Consider the following 13,604-nt stretch of genomic DNA (forward strand, 5'->3'; position numbering starts at 1 on the left):
GATTATGTTAGGTCAGCACCTAGTCACAGAAAAACACAGCCATTTTTCCAGCCAAAGAGAGGAGTCACAAAAAGCAGAAAAAGAGATAAAATGAATCACTAACCTTTGATGATCTTCATCAGATGATACTCATAGGACTTTATGTTACATAATACATGTATGTTTTGTTCAATAAAGTTCATATTTATATCCAAAAATCTCAGTTTACATTATCGAAGAGCCCTCACTGCTGCTCGATCATCCTATTTTTCCAACCTAATTGAGGAAAATAAGAACAATCCGAAATGTATTTTTGATACTGTCGCAAAGCTAACTAAGAAGCAGCATTCCCCAATAGAGGATGGCTTTCACTTCAGCAGTAATAAATTCATGAACTTCTTTGAGGAAAATATCATGATCATTAGAAAGCAAATTATGGACTCCTCTTTAAATCTGCTTATTCCTCCAAAGCTCAGTTGTCCTGAGTCTGCACAACTCTGCCAGGACCTAGGATCAAGGGAGACACTCAAGTGTTTTAGTACTATATCTCTTGACACAATGATGAAAATAATCATGGCCTCTAAACCTTCAAGCTGCATACTGGACCCTATTCCAACTAATCTACTGAAAGAGCTGCTTCCTGTGCTTGGCCCTCCTATGTTGAACATAATAAACGGCACTCTATCCACCGGATGTGTATCAAACTCACTAAAAGTGGCAGTAATAAAGCCTCTCTTGAAAAAGCCAAACCTTGACCCAGACAATATAAAAAAAACTATCAGCCTATATCGAATATCCCATTCCTCTCAAAAAATTTTGAAAAAGCTGTTGCGCAGCAACTCACTGCCTTCCTGAAGACAAACAATGTATACGAAATGCTTCAGTCTGGTTTTAGACCCCATCATAGCACTGAGACTGCACTTGTGAAAGTGGTAAATTACCTTTTAATGGCGTCAGACCGAGGCTCTGCATCTGTCCTCGTGCTCCTAGACCTTAGTGCTGCTTTTGATACCATCGATCACCACATTCTTTTGGAGAGATTGGAAACCCAAATTGGTCTTCACAGACAAGTTCTGGCCTGGTTTAGATCTTATCTGTCGGAAAGATATCAGTTTGTCTCTGTGAATGGTTTGTTCTCTGACAAATCAACTGTAAATGTCGGTGTTCCTCAAGGTTCCGTTTTAGGACCACTATTGTTTTCACTATATATTTTACCTCTTGGGGATGTCATTCGAAAACATAATGTTAATTTTCACTGCTATGCGGATGACACACAGCTGTACCTTTCAATGAAACATGGTGAAGCCCCAAAATTGCCCTCGCTGGAAGCCTGTGTTTCAGACATAAGGAAATGGATGGCTGCAAACTTTCTACTTTCAAACTCGGACAAAACAGAGATGCTTGTTCTAGGTCCCAAGAAACAAAGAGATCTTCTGTTGAATCTGACAATTAATTTTGATGGTTGTTCAGTCGTCTCAAATAAAACTGTGAAGGACCTCGGCGTTACTCTGGACCCTGCTCTCTCTTTTGACAAACATATCAAGATTGTTTCAAGGACAGCTTTTTTCCATCTGCGTAACATTGCAAAGATCAGAAATTTTCTGTCCAAAAATGATGCAGAAAAATTTCTCTATGCTTTTGTTACTTCTAGGTTAGACTACTGCAATGCTCTACTTTCCGGCTACCCGGATAGAGCACTAAAAAACTTCAGTTAGGGCTAAATACGGCTGCTAGAATCCTAACTAGAACCAAAAAATGTGATCATATTACTCCAGTGCTAGCCTTCCTACACTACACTGTTAAGGCAAGGGCTGATTTCAAGGTTTTACTAATAACCTACAAAGCATTACATGGGCTTGCTCCTACCTATCTTTCTGATTTGGTCCAGCCGTACATACCTACACGTACGCTACGGTCACAATACGCAGGCTTCCTAATTGTCCCTAGAATTTCTAAGCAAACAGCTGGAGGCAGGGCTTTCTCCTATAGAGCTCAATTTTTATGGAATGGTCTGCCTACCCATGTGAGCGACGCAGACTCGGTCTCAACCTTTAAGTCTTTATTGAAGACTCATCTCTTCAGTAGGTCATATCATTGAGTGTAGTCTGGCCCAGGAGTGTGAAGGTGAACGGAAAGGCACTGGAGCAACGAACCGCCCTTGCTGTCTCTGCCTAGCCGGTTCCCCTCTCTCCACTGGGATTCTCTGCCTCTAACCCTATTACAGTGGCCGAGTCACTGGCTTACTGGTGCTCTTCCATGCCGTCCCTAGGAGGGGTGCGTCACTTGAGTGGGTTGAGTCACTGACGTGGTCTTCCTGTCTGGGTTGGCGCCCTCCCTTGGGTTGTGCCGTGGCGGAGATCTTTGTGGGCTATACTCGGCCTTGTCTCAGGATGGTAAGTTGGTGGTTGAAGATATCCCTCTAGTGGTGTGGGGGTTGTGCTTTGGCAAAGTGGGTGGGGTTATATCCTGCCTGTTTGGCCCTGTCCGGGGGTATCATCGGATGGGGCCACAGTGTCTCTTGACCCCTCCTGTCTCAGCCTCCAGTATTTATGCTGCAGTAGTGTATGTGTCGGGGGGCTAGGGTCAGTCATTTATATCTGGAGTATTTCTCCAGTGTCCTGTGTGAATTTAAGTATAATCTCTCTAATTCTTTATTTCTCTCTTTTTTTCTTTCTCTCTCTCAGGGGACCTTAGCCCGAGGACCATGCCTCAGGACTACCTGGCATGATGACTCCTTGCTGTCCCCAGTCCACTTGCCCGTGCTGCTGCTCCAGTTTCAACTGTTCTGCCTGCGGCTATGGAACCCTGACCTGTTCACCGGACGTGCTACCTGTCCCAGACCTGCTGTTTTCAACTCTCTAGAGACAGCAGGAGCGGTAGAGGTACTCTCAATGATCGGCTATGAAAAGCCAACTGACATTTAGTCCTGAGGTGCTGACCTGTTGCACCCTCGACAACTGCTGTGATTATTATTATTTGAACATGCTGGTCATTTATGAACATTTGAACATCTTGGCCATGTTCTGTTATAATCTCCACCCGGCACAGCCAGAAGAGGACTGGCCACCCCTCATAGCCTGGTTCCTCTCTAGGTTTCTTCCTGGGTTTTGGCCTTTCTAGGGAGTTTTTCCTAGCCACTGTGCTTCTACACCTAAATTGCTTGCTGTTTGGGGTTTTAGGCTGGGTTTCTGTACAGCACTTTGAGATATCAGCTGATGTAATAAGGGCTATATAAATACATTTGATTTGATTTGATTTTGATTTGATCTTTAGAAAGAGTTTCAGGCTTGTTTATTGAAAAATTAGTTAGTAGTTTTTCAAGGTGGCTCTCATTTTTGACTGAAGTCTTGTGGTGCTTGTGGATGAGGGCGTGCACTTCGTTATTTATCTCCGGTATTGAACATACTATATTCCGTCTTAACTTCTTATGGCTGCAATTCCAGGAAACGGGATCGATATGACAACAGCCAGTGAAAGTGCAGGGCGCCAAATTCAAACAACAGAAATCTCATAATTAAAATTCCTCAAACATACATGTGTCTTATACCATTTTAAAGGTAATCTTGTTGTTAATCCCACCAAAGTGTCCGATTTCAAATAGGCTTTTCAGCGAAAGCACCACAAACGATTATGTTAGGTCACCACCAACTCACAGAAAAATTCTGCCATTTTTCCAGCCAAAGAGAGGAGTCACAAAAATCACAAATAGAGATAAAATGAATCACTAACCTTTGATGATCTTCATCAGATGACACTCATAGGACTTCAGAAATGCTTCCAAAATATCCGGAGAAATTTCAGAGAGCCACGTCAAATAACATAAATACTCATCATAAACTTTGACGAAAGATACATGTTTTACATAGAATTAAAGATACACTTGTTCTTAATGCAACCGCTGTGTCAGATTTCAAAAAGCTTTACGGCAAAACACAATATTCAATAATCTGAAAACAGCGTTCAGCCACAAAAGCAAGCCATACAGTTACCCGCCCAAATTGTGCAGTCAACAAAACTCATAAAAAGCATTATAAATCTTCACTTACCTTTGCTGATCTTCATTGGAATGCACTCCCAGGACTCCCACAATAAATGTTCGTTTTTTTCGGTAATGTCCATCATTTATGTCCAAATAGCTATTTTTGTTAGGTGTTTGGTATACAAATCCAACGTCAGGGAAGCACGTTCACTAAAACCTGACAAAATGTCAAAAAGTTCCGTAACAATCCGTAGAAACATGTCAAATGATGTATTGAATCAATCTTTAGAATGTTTTTAACAAAAATCTTGAATAACGTTCCAACCGGAGAATTACATTGACTTCAGATGAGCGATGGAACGGAGTTCCCCCTCATGTGAACGCGCATGGTCAAAGAATGGTCACCTCGTGGCAGACCTGACTAATTCTCCTCTCATCCGGCACCCCTTCACAGTAGAGTCATCACACAAAATTCTACAGACTGTTGACATCTAGTGGAAGCCATAGGAAGTGAAAACTCATCCATATCTCGCTGTGATTTCAATGGGAGCTTGGTTGAACTTCTACCAGCCTCAGAGTTTCCACTTCCTGTTTGGATTTTTTCTCAGGTTTTTGCCTGCCATATGAGTTCTGTTATACTCACAGACATAATTCAAACAGGTTTAGAAACTTCAGAGTGTTTTCTATCCAATACTAATAATAATATGCATATATTAGGAACTATGACTGAGGAGCAGGCAGTTTACTCTGGGCACCTCTGTGCACCTTTCAACCAAGCTACTCAATACTGCCCCTGCAGCCAGAAGAAGTTAAATTGTATTATTTATTTACATATTAGGGTACCTGAGGGTGATTAGAAACATTGTTTGACTTGTTTGGACGAAGTTTATTGGTAACTTTTGGGATTCCTTTGTATGCTGAATGTTGAATGAGTGGAACGGGTGGATTACTGAATCAAACGCGCCAACTAAACTGACTTTTTTGGGATATAATGAAGGACCTTATCGAACAAAACAACCATTTGTTGTGTAGCTGGGACCCTTGGGATTGCAAACAGAGGAAGATCTTCAAAGATAAGTGATTTATTTTATCGCTATTTCTTACTTTTATGACGCCTCTGCTGGTTTGGAAAATGTTTTTAATGCTTTTGTATGCGGGGAGCTGTCCTTAGATAATCGCATGGTATGCTTTCGCCGTAAAGCCTTTTTGAAATCTGACAAAGCGGTTGGATTAACAAGAAGTTAAGCTTTTAAATGATGTATGACACTTGTATTTTCATGAATGTTTAATATTACGATTTTTGTATTTTGTATTTCGTGCTCTGCAATTTCACTGGATATTGTCGAGGTGGGTCACTAGCGCCCCACCTAGCCCAAAGAGGACCATGGGAATTAGCTGGTAGTACTGTATCACCCCATAAGTGATATTGTTCCAATAAAGACGCACCTCTTATTCAGCCTTCCGAAAAGTTACACATCATGAAAGTAAAATCAACATACACATTAACAGTGTGGCGGCAGCAGCCACTGCGATGGGAGATATTTGTAAAGCTCTGGATTCCATGGCCATCCCCTTAAACAGTATGATTTACAGTCTTAAATAAAGCAGAGGCGACCTTTCATCAGATTTAGCTAGACAATATTTTGCTTGGGTGTCCAGCATTAATGTGGATTAGCATGACAGATGGGAGACATGCTGCAAAATCAATACCTCTGTCAACTCAACAAAGTCCCTCTCCAACAGAGAGGAAAAACAAACAAACAATGGCTGAACTGATTCTGACTGGTGGGCTAAAATAGATGTCTCCCCAAACTGAGTCTGACTGGTGGGCTAAAATACAGTAGATGACTCTCTCTCGTCTCTCGTGTCAATCAAAAGTAGTCAGCAGTCTGAAAACAACAATTATTGGTATCAAACCTGGCAGACAGAGTATTGAAAACCGTATGTTTCAAGTTCAACTGCAATATTCTGAATCACAAAAAAAGATCAATCAATTGTAATGAAAGTTATGTAAAAAGGGTGATGTACTTTCTCTGTTAAGCAGAATGCCTGTGCTCTGCTCAGCTCTGCTTTGTTAGCAGTGAGAGCTGTCAGTATGAGAAGTATAGCGCTACACCACACAAGCTCTATATTTAACTCATTTCAATGGCTAGAACACCAGACTAGCTTTGCCAGTAGTTGGAGTTGTCAGTCTATGAAATACTGGACATACAGGTACGACACAAGATCTGTATTTGACTTAATTAAATCTGTAAAACACAGACAAGCCAGATTACCTCTGTGTTATTTAGTATTAGCTCAATTGTTGATTTAAAGGTCTGGAACAGACAGAAACGCAATGTGGAAGAGAACCGGGGAACTGGACATATATTTTTTTAATTTTTATTTAACCTTTATTTAACTAGGCAAGTCAGTTAAGAACAAATTCTTATTTACAATGACGGCCTACCCCAGCCAAACCCTAACCTGGACGACGCTGGGCCAATTGTGCACCGCCCTATGGGACTCCCAATCACGGCCAGTTGTGATACAGCCTGGAATTGAACCAGGGTCTGTAGTGACACCTCTAGCACTGAGTTTTATATATTTTTATTTCATAATTTTTTTAAACCTTTATTGCAGTGCCTTATACCGCTGCGTAACTCAGGAGCCCAAATAGGGCTAGCACGGTGTGGTGTTTAACCAGACAGAATCCAGGGGGAATGCAGACGTTTGGAAATGTCAAGTTGCTGACATCAATAACAATGCAATGCACAGATTCGCCTGAACCTTATGCAACAGAGACGTGATGCCATTTTCATTCATGGTTTTCTGGAGCAATCTCCTACGCAGACTGTTTAGGCAAACAGACACTAAGGTGTATTATAGAGCACTGAGACAACAGTAGGAACCTGCAACCCTCAGGATAACTGTGATGGATTGGGTGTCCTTAACCTGTCTGTCTGACAATGAGACCCAATCTGAGTCTGACTTTGTTCCACTGATTGTTTTTCCCTACAAATTGACTCCTTTACAAGTACAGTATGGCACTCTCGGGATTGTGACGGGTTTTCTCCGAAAATCTACCTAACAGGTATTGATGACACTGTGTATACTCTAAACACCACAAACAATTACTCATTATGCACCTGTGTTACTGTCGTTATTGCCATAATCATTAGTGCTACTTTGGGGAATTAAACAATGGCCTTTATTACTAAACTAATGATTGGTTTAATCATGCCACGATTTACAGACTCAAGTTTATGCATCTAACTCATTATGTGTGAATGAAAAGGTCAGTGGAATTCAGTGTCACCTACAGATATAGGATCTTAATTTGAATTATATTGTCACAGCAAAATAATCCTGCAGAAACAGGATTTTTATGTTTAGTCCATAATCTTGCTTGAGTGAAGGTTAAGCCATTGCCTGGCTAAAAGTAGGCTACATGAAAAGTGCAACACTGTTAATATAAGTGTGTTAGTATGGATTTTCAGTGAATTTATGTAAATCACGAAGCTCATCTGCATTTCCTGTGGTACAGGAAAACCATCAGCAACAAAAGAGTGATCAAATTAAGATCCTACATCTGTACTACAACATGGCATCTAAGATAAGAACATTCCAACCAAGACTTTAACCATAGGTTTCCCACATGGTGGCGGTATGAACGTTTTGACAGAAAGCTCTGCTGTCTCTTCTGCCCCTGAGAAGGTAATTATCATCCTACAGAAGCTCCTATGTATCCATTTGACTTAAATTCACATGAAAGCCAGGTGAGACGGAAGGGACAGACTACTGAAAATTTGGTGAGGCCTGTGTGACCCAGATACAAAGGAACTCAGACAGACACAGTAATGTTCTTTCAGGACTTCATCAGAAAACCTCACAGTGAACTCTACTGAGAACCAGGACACAAATGTTGAGATGCACACATACAGTTGAAGTCGGAAGTTTACATACACCTTAGCCAAATACATTTAAACTCAGTTTTTCACAATTCCTGACATTTAATCCTAGTAAAAATTCCCTGTCTTAGGTCAGTTAGGATCACCACTTTATTTTAAGAATGTGAAATGTCAGAATAATAGTAGAGAGAATTATCTATTTCAGCTTTCATTTCTTTCATCACATTCCCAGTGGGTCAGAAGGTTACATGCACTCAATTAGTATTTGGTAGCATTGCCTTTAAATTGATTAACTTGGGTCAAACATTGTGGGTAGCCTTCCACAAGCTTCCCACAATAAGTTGGGTGAATTTTGGCCCATTTCTCCTGACAGAGCTCGTGTAACTGAGTCAGGTTTGTACACGCTTTTTCAATTCTGCCCACAAATTTTCTAAGGGATTGAGGTCAGGGCTTTGTGATGGCCACTCCAATACCTTGACTTTGTTGTACTTTAGCCTTTTTGCCACAACTTTGAAAGTATGCTTGGGGTCATTGTTCATTTGGAATACCCATTTGCTACTAAGCTTTAACTTCCTGACTGATGTCTTGAGATGTTACTTCAATATATCCACATAATTGTCCTTCCTCATGATGCCATCTATTTTGTGAAGTACACCAGTCCCAGCAAAGCAATGCACCCCCACAACATGATGCTGCCGCCCCCGTGTTTCACGGTTGGGATGGTGTTATTTGGCTTGCAAGCCTCCCCCTTTTTCCTCCAAACATAACGCTGGTCATTATGGCCAAACAGTTATATTTTTGTTTCATCAGACCAGAGGACGTTTCTCCAAAAAGTACCATATTTGTCCCCATGTGCAGTTACAAACCGTAGTCTGGCTTTTTTATGGCGGTTTTGGAGCAGTGGCTTCTTCCTTGCTGAGCGGCCTTTCAGGTTATGTTGATATAGGATTCGTTCCACCGTGGATATAGATACTTTTGTACCTGTTTCCTCCAGCATCTTCACAAGGTCCTTTGCTATTGTTCTGGGATTGATTTGCACTTTTCGCACCAAAGAACGTTCATCTCTAGGAGACAGAACGCGGCTCCTTCCTGAGCGGTATGATGGCTGCGTGGTCCCATGGTGTTTATACTTGCGTACTATTGTTTGTACAGATGAACGTGGTACCTTCAGGCATTTGGAAATTGCTTCCAAGGATGAACCGGATTTGTGGAGGTCTATAATTTTTTTCTGAGGTCTTGGCTGATTTCTTTAGATTTTTTTCAAGCAAAGAGGCACTGAGTTTGAAGGTAGGCCTTGAAATACATCCACAGGTACACCTCCAATTGACTCAAATTATGTCAATTAGCCTATCAGAAGCTTCTAAAGCCATGACATAATTTTCTGGAATTTTCTAAGCTGTTTAAAGGCACAGTCAACTTAGTGTATGTAAACGTCTGACCCACTGAAATTGTGATACAGTGAATTATAAGTGAAATAATCTGTCTGTAAACAATTGTTGGAATAATGACTTGTGTCATGCACAAAGTAGATGTCCTAACACGAATTGCCAAAACTTTAGTTTGTTTACAAGAAATTTGTGGAGCGGTTGAAAAACGAGTTTTAATGACTCCAACCTAAGTGTATGTAAACTTCCAACTTCAACTGTACATACAGCAGGCCAAACCTTAATAATACTGTAAAAATACTGGTTTAAAGGGTTTACGGTTATCTTATGACGTTACCCTTTCAGTGGACAATTGGCTCTGTCCGTCTTCTCACAGACACATGCATTGTCTTTATGAATCCATTGTGTATTGTTTTGAGTCAAACCAAGTCTTCACCAACAATATGCAACACCTTGAATAATTCCCACAAAATATGTGCACGTTTTAGACTGGGCACGGCATACCTCAACTGACTGGCAAGTTGACGAACACAGTTTCATGACTAATTTTACATTTGAAATAACATTTTGTTTGCCGACAGACATTCTGGTGATGCATTACAGACAAACTGCATCAGCTACCTTTTCTGACAACCAACTAAAAGGACAACAGTAAGTCCAAGACCAGTAGTGTAAAGTACTTAAGTAAAAATACTTGAAAGTACTACTAAAGTCATTTTGGGGGGTATCTGTACAGTACTTAACTTTACTATTTATATTTTTGACTACTTTTACTTTTACCTCACTACATTCCTAAAGAAAATACTTTACTTCTTAATCCATACATTTTCCCTGACACCCAAAACTACTCGTTACATTTTGAATGCTAAGCAGGACAGGAAAATTATCCAATTCATGCACTTATCAAGAGAAAATCCCTGGTCATCCCTACTGCCTCTGATCTGACGGACTCGCTAAACACGTGCTTAATTTGTAAATGATGTCTGAGTGTTGGAGCATGCCCCTGGCTACCCGTAAAATAAAAAATACAAGAAAATGGTGCCGCCTGGTTTGCTTAATATTTGAAATGATTTATACTTTTACATTTGATACTTAAGTATATTTAAAACCAAATACTTTTAGACTTTTATTCAAGTAGTACTTTTCTGGTTGACTTTCATTTTTACTTGAGTCATTTTCTATTAAGGTACTTTTTTCACCACTGTCCAAATGACAGAGATGAACCAATCCATCCTGATCAGCAAGGGGAATAATCTAGACTTGGACCTTGATGTTATCCAACAGCCTGTTTATTGGCACATTCTCTCCCTGTAATGATATCAGCGAAGGAAGAGCTGATTTAAAACTAATTGCTCCTACTTCTATTCCATTTCACAGCCTGAATCTTTCCTCTAAGTTCTCCCCCCGAGGACTGGCAGATAAAATAGAGCATGTTGATGGTGATGGGAACCGGATTTGATGTTGCCCTTGATATACTAAACAGTTCTTTGTACTTAGCATAATTGGGCCGCTTGGTTCTCAAACCAAACTTTGGAATTCCCACCTTACAAGGGTAAGTGAAACTCTTTTTACTCCATTCTACCATGCATTGGCGTTATGATGAAGCATGTCCAACGGGTGTGTTATGCTGTGAATTGAGTTTTCACGGAGCAACTGGTGTCATTTGAAATAATGAGAGAGAGAGAGAGAGCGAGAGAGAGAGAGAGAGAGAGAGAGAGAGAGAGAGAGAGAGAGAGAGAGAGAGAGAGAGAGAGAGAGAGAGAGAGAGAGAGAGAGAGAGAGAGAGAGAGAGAGAGAGAGAGAGAGAGAGAGAGAGAGAGAGAGAGGGAGGGAGAGAGAGAGAGAGAGAGAGAGAGAGAGAGAGAGAGAGAGAGAGAGAGAGAGAGAGAGAGAGAGAGAGAGAGAGAGAGAGAGAGAGAGAGAGAGAGAGAGAGAGAGGGAGAGAGAGAGAGGGAGGGAGGGAGGGAGGGAGGGAGGGAGGGAGGGAGGGAGGGAGGGAGGGAGGGAGGGAGAGAGGGAGAGAGGGAGAGAGGGAGAGAGGGAGGGAGAGAGAGAGAGGGAGAGAGGGAGAGAAAGAGAGATTTCCATAGCCAGGTGACGGGTCTCAAATTTGAGATTAATTAAACACTTTGGAATGAGAGATTTCCATTAAGCATTTGTATTTGTATTTGTATTTATTATGGACCTTCCTGGGGTCAGCAAAATTAAGGCAGTTTATACAATTTTAAAAACATTACAATATTTTCACAGATTTCACAACACACTGTGTGCCTTCAGGCCCCTACTCCACCACTACCACATATCTACAGTAGTAAATCCATGTGTATGTATAGTGCATATGTTATCCTGTGTGTGTGTGTGTGTGTGTGTGTGTGTGTGTGTGTGTGTGTGTGTGTGTGTGTGTGTGTGTGTGTGTGTGTGTGTGTGTGTGTGTGTGTGTGTGTGTGTGTGTGTGTGTGTGTGTGTGTGTGTGTGTGTGTGTGTGTGTGTGTGTGTGTGTGTGTGTGTGTGTGCCAATGTTTGTGTTGCTTCACAGTCCCCGCTGTTCCATAAGGTGTTTTTTTATCTACGTGTTTGAGAGTGTGAGTTGGAAGCAGACGATACACCCATAGTCTGTTCTGGACATGGGGACTGTGAAGAGACCTCGTGGCATGTCTTGTGGGGTATGCATGGGTGTCCGAGTTTAGACAGACAGCTCGGTGCATTCAACATGTCAATACCTCTCAGAAATAAAAGTAGTGATGAAGTCAATCTCTCCTCCACTTTCAGCCAGGAGAGATTGACATGCATATTATTAATATTAGCTCTCTGCGTACATCCAAGGGCCAGCCATACCACCCTGTTCTGAGCCAAGTATTGAGCCGTGATGTATTGTAAAATATATTTGAGGAAAAATGCTTTTAAAAGCAATCTGAATCCTGGAAAAACGATCCCTGATACCTAAAATTCTCCTCCTAAATCTAAACACAACAATTGCCAAGGTATGGCTGCTATAATTCGGCGACCGGACCGAATTCAATTGAAATATGCGTTATAGATCTGTCATTCTCATTGAAAGCAAGTCTAAGAAGCGGTAGATATTTTCTATGTGCTCTATTTCTATGCTTCCCGTTAAGTTTAGTCTTTGCGTCTTTTACTTTCGGTTCTGTACACCAGCTTCAAACAGCAAAAAAATACAATATTTTTGGTTATGGAAAATACATTTCACAGGGGTTTAGATAGTACAATGATTCTCTACACAATGACTGCTTGTTGTCACAAACAGAAATTAGGCGTACTATTAGAATTTTAGCATACAGAAAATGGTGGATGGTTTTCTGCATATTGCACCGTTAAGAAAAATATACAGATGTCAGACCTTAACTTGATCAGTCTTTTGTCGGGGAGAATTTTCCAGATTTTTTATTCTTTCCTTTTTCCATTATTATGCAGAAATACAGCCTACGCTTCTTCTAAATTATATAATTTCTAGACAGACAGACAGACACTATTTCCCAGGATGGGAGATCTCAAATGGCTAGTGGTACAATCTGCCAGCTGAGAGAATGATCCTTTGAAAAGGACAAACATCACAATATGACAATCTTGGATGAACATTAGAAGGTACTGTGTTATTTGATATTTACCCTAGAGAGTCTTAGGAGGCTTACTCAGCCAATAATGAAGAAACCCATGCCACATATATTTAGATCCATCCCACAGATAGCAATGCATCTGTGGATATTAAATGGAGAGAGAGGAAACATGAAATGAGGTACACATCAAAAATATTGAGACCATGTTACAGTAAAACACTTTGAATGAATCTTGTATTCTTCCATTCAATTCTCCCAGTGGAGCCTCGAAAAGGAACCTCATAGAAATGGAAATACAAAACTATGACAACCAACGATGGCATTCTGTATGAATCACGTGAATCATATAAATTCATATATATTTATGACAGCCTAAATGTGCCAGATAGATTGCGCCAGTTTGGCACAACATTCATTTAAATTATTGGCAGCGTAAAGGAGCCAGTGATATTGTGCAGGTCTGGCACGGCAGCTCAATAGCTTTCCCTGGCTGATACTGTATAAATGACCAGTGGTAATGTAATGAGTGTCAAGGACTTAAGTTCAGTGATGGCACCCAGAAAGGGGGACCTCGAAATTAGAAATCACTGGACTGCAGCCAATCTTATCACAATATCTATTTAGACTCCCATTGCTCTGAGCAGAGTAGGAAAACACTGTTGCTCCTTTAGGACCGAATTTGAATACCATCTATTAAAGAAGCAGTTTCTCAGACTGGTTTGCCAGATTGGGTTGGTGCTTGTCTTTAAAAGAGAGAGAGACAGAAAGAAAGAGAAAGAGAGAGTGCGAGAGAAAA

The sequence above is a fragment of the Salvelinus namaycush genome, chromosome 30, assembly GCF_016432855.1.
Source record: "Salvelinus namaycush isolate Seneca chromosome 30, SaNama_1.0, whole genome shotgun sequence".
Taxonomy (NCBI): Eukaryota; Metazoa; Chordata; class Actinopteri; order Salmoniformes; family Salmonidae; genus Salvelinus; species Salvelinus namaycush.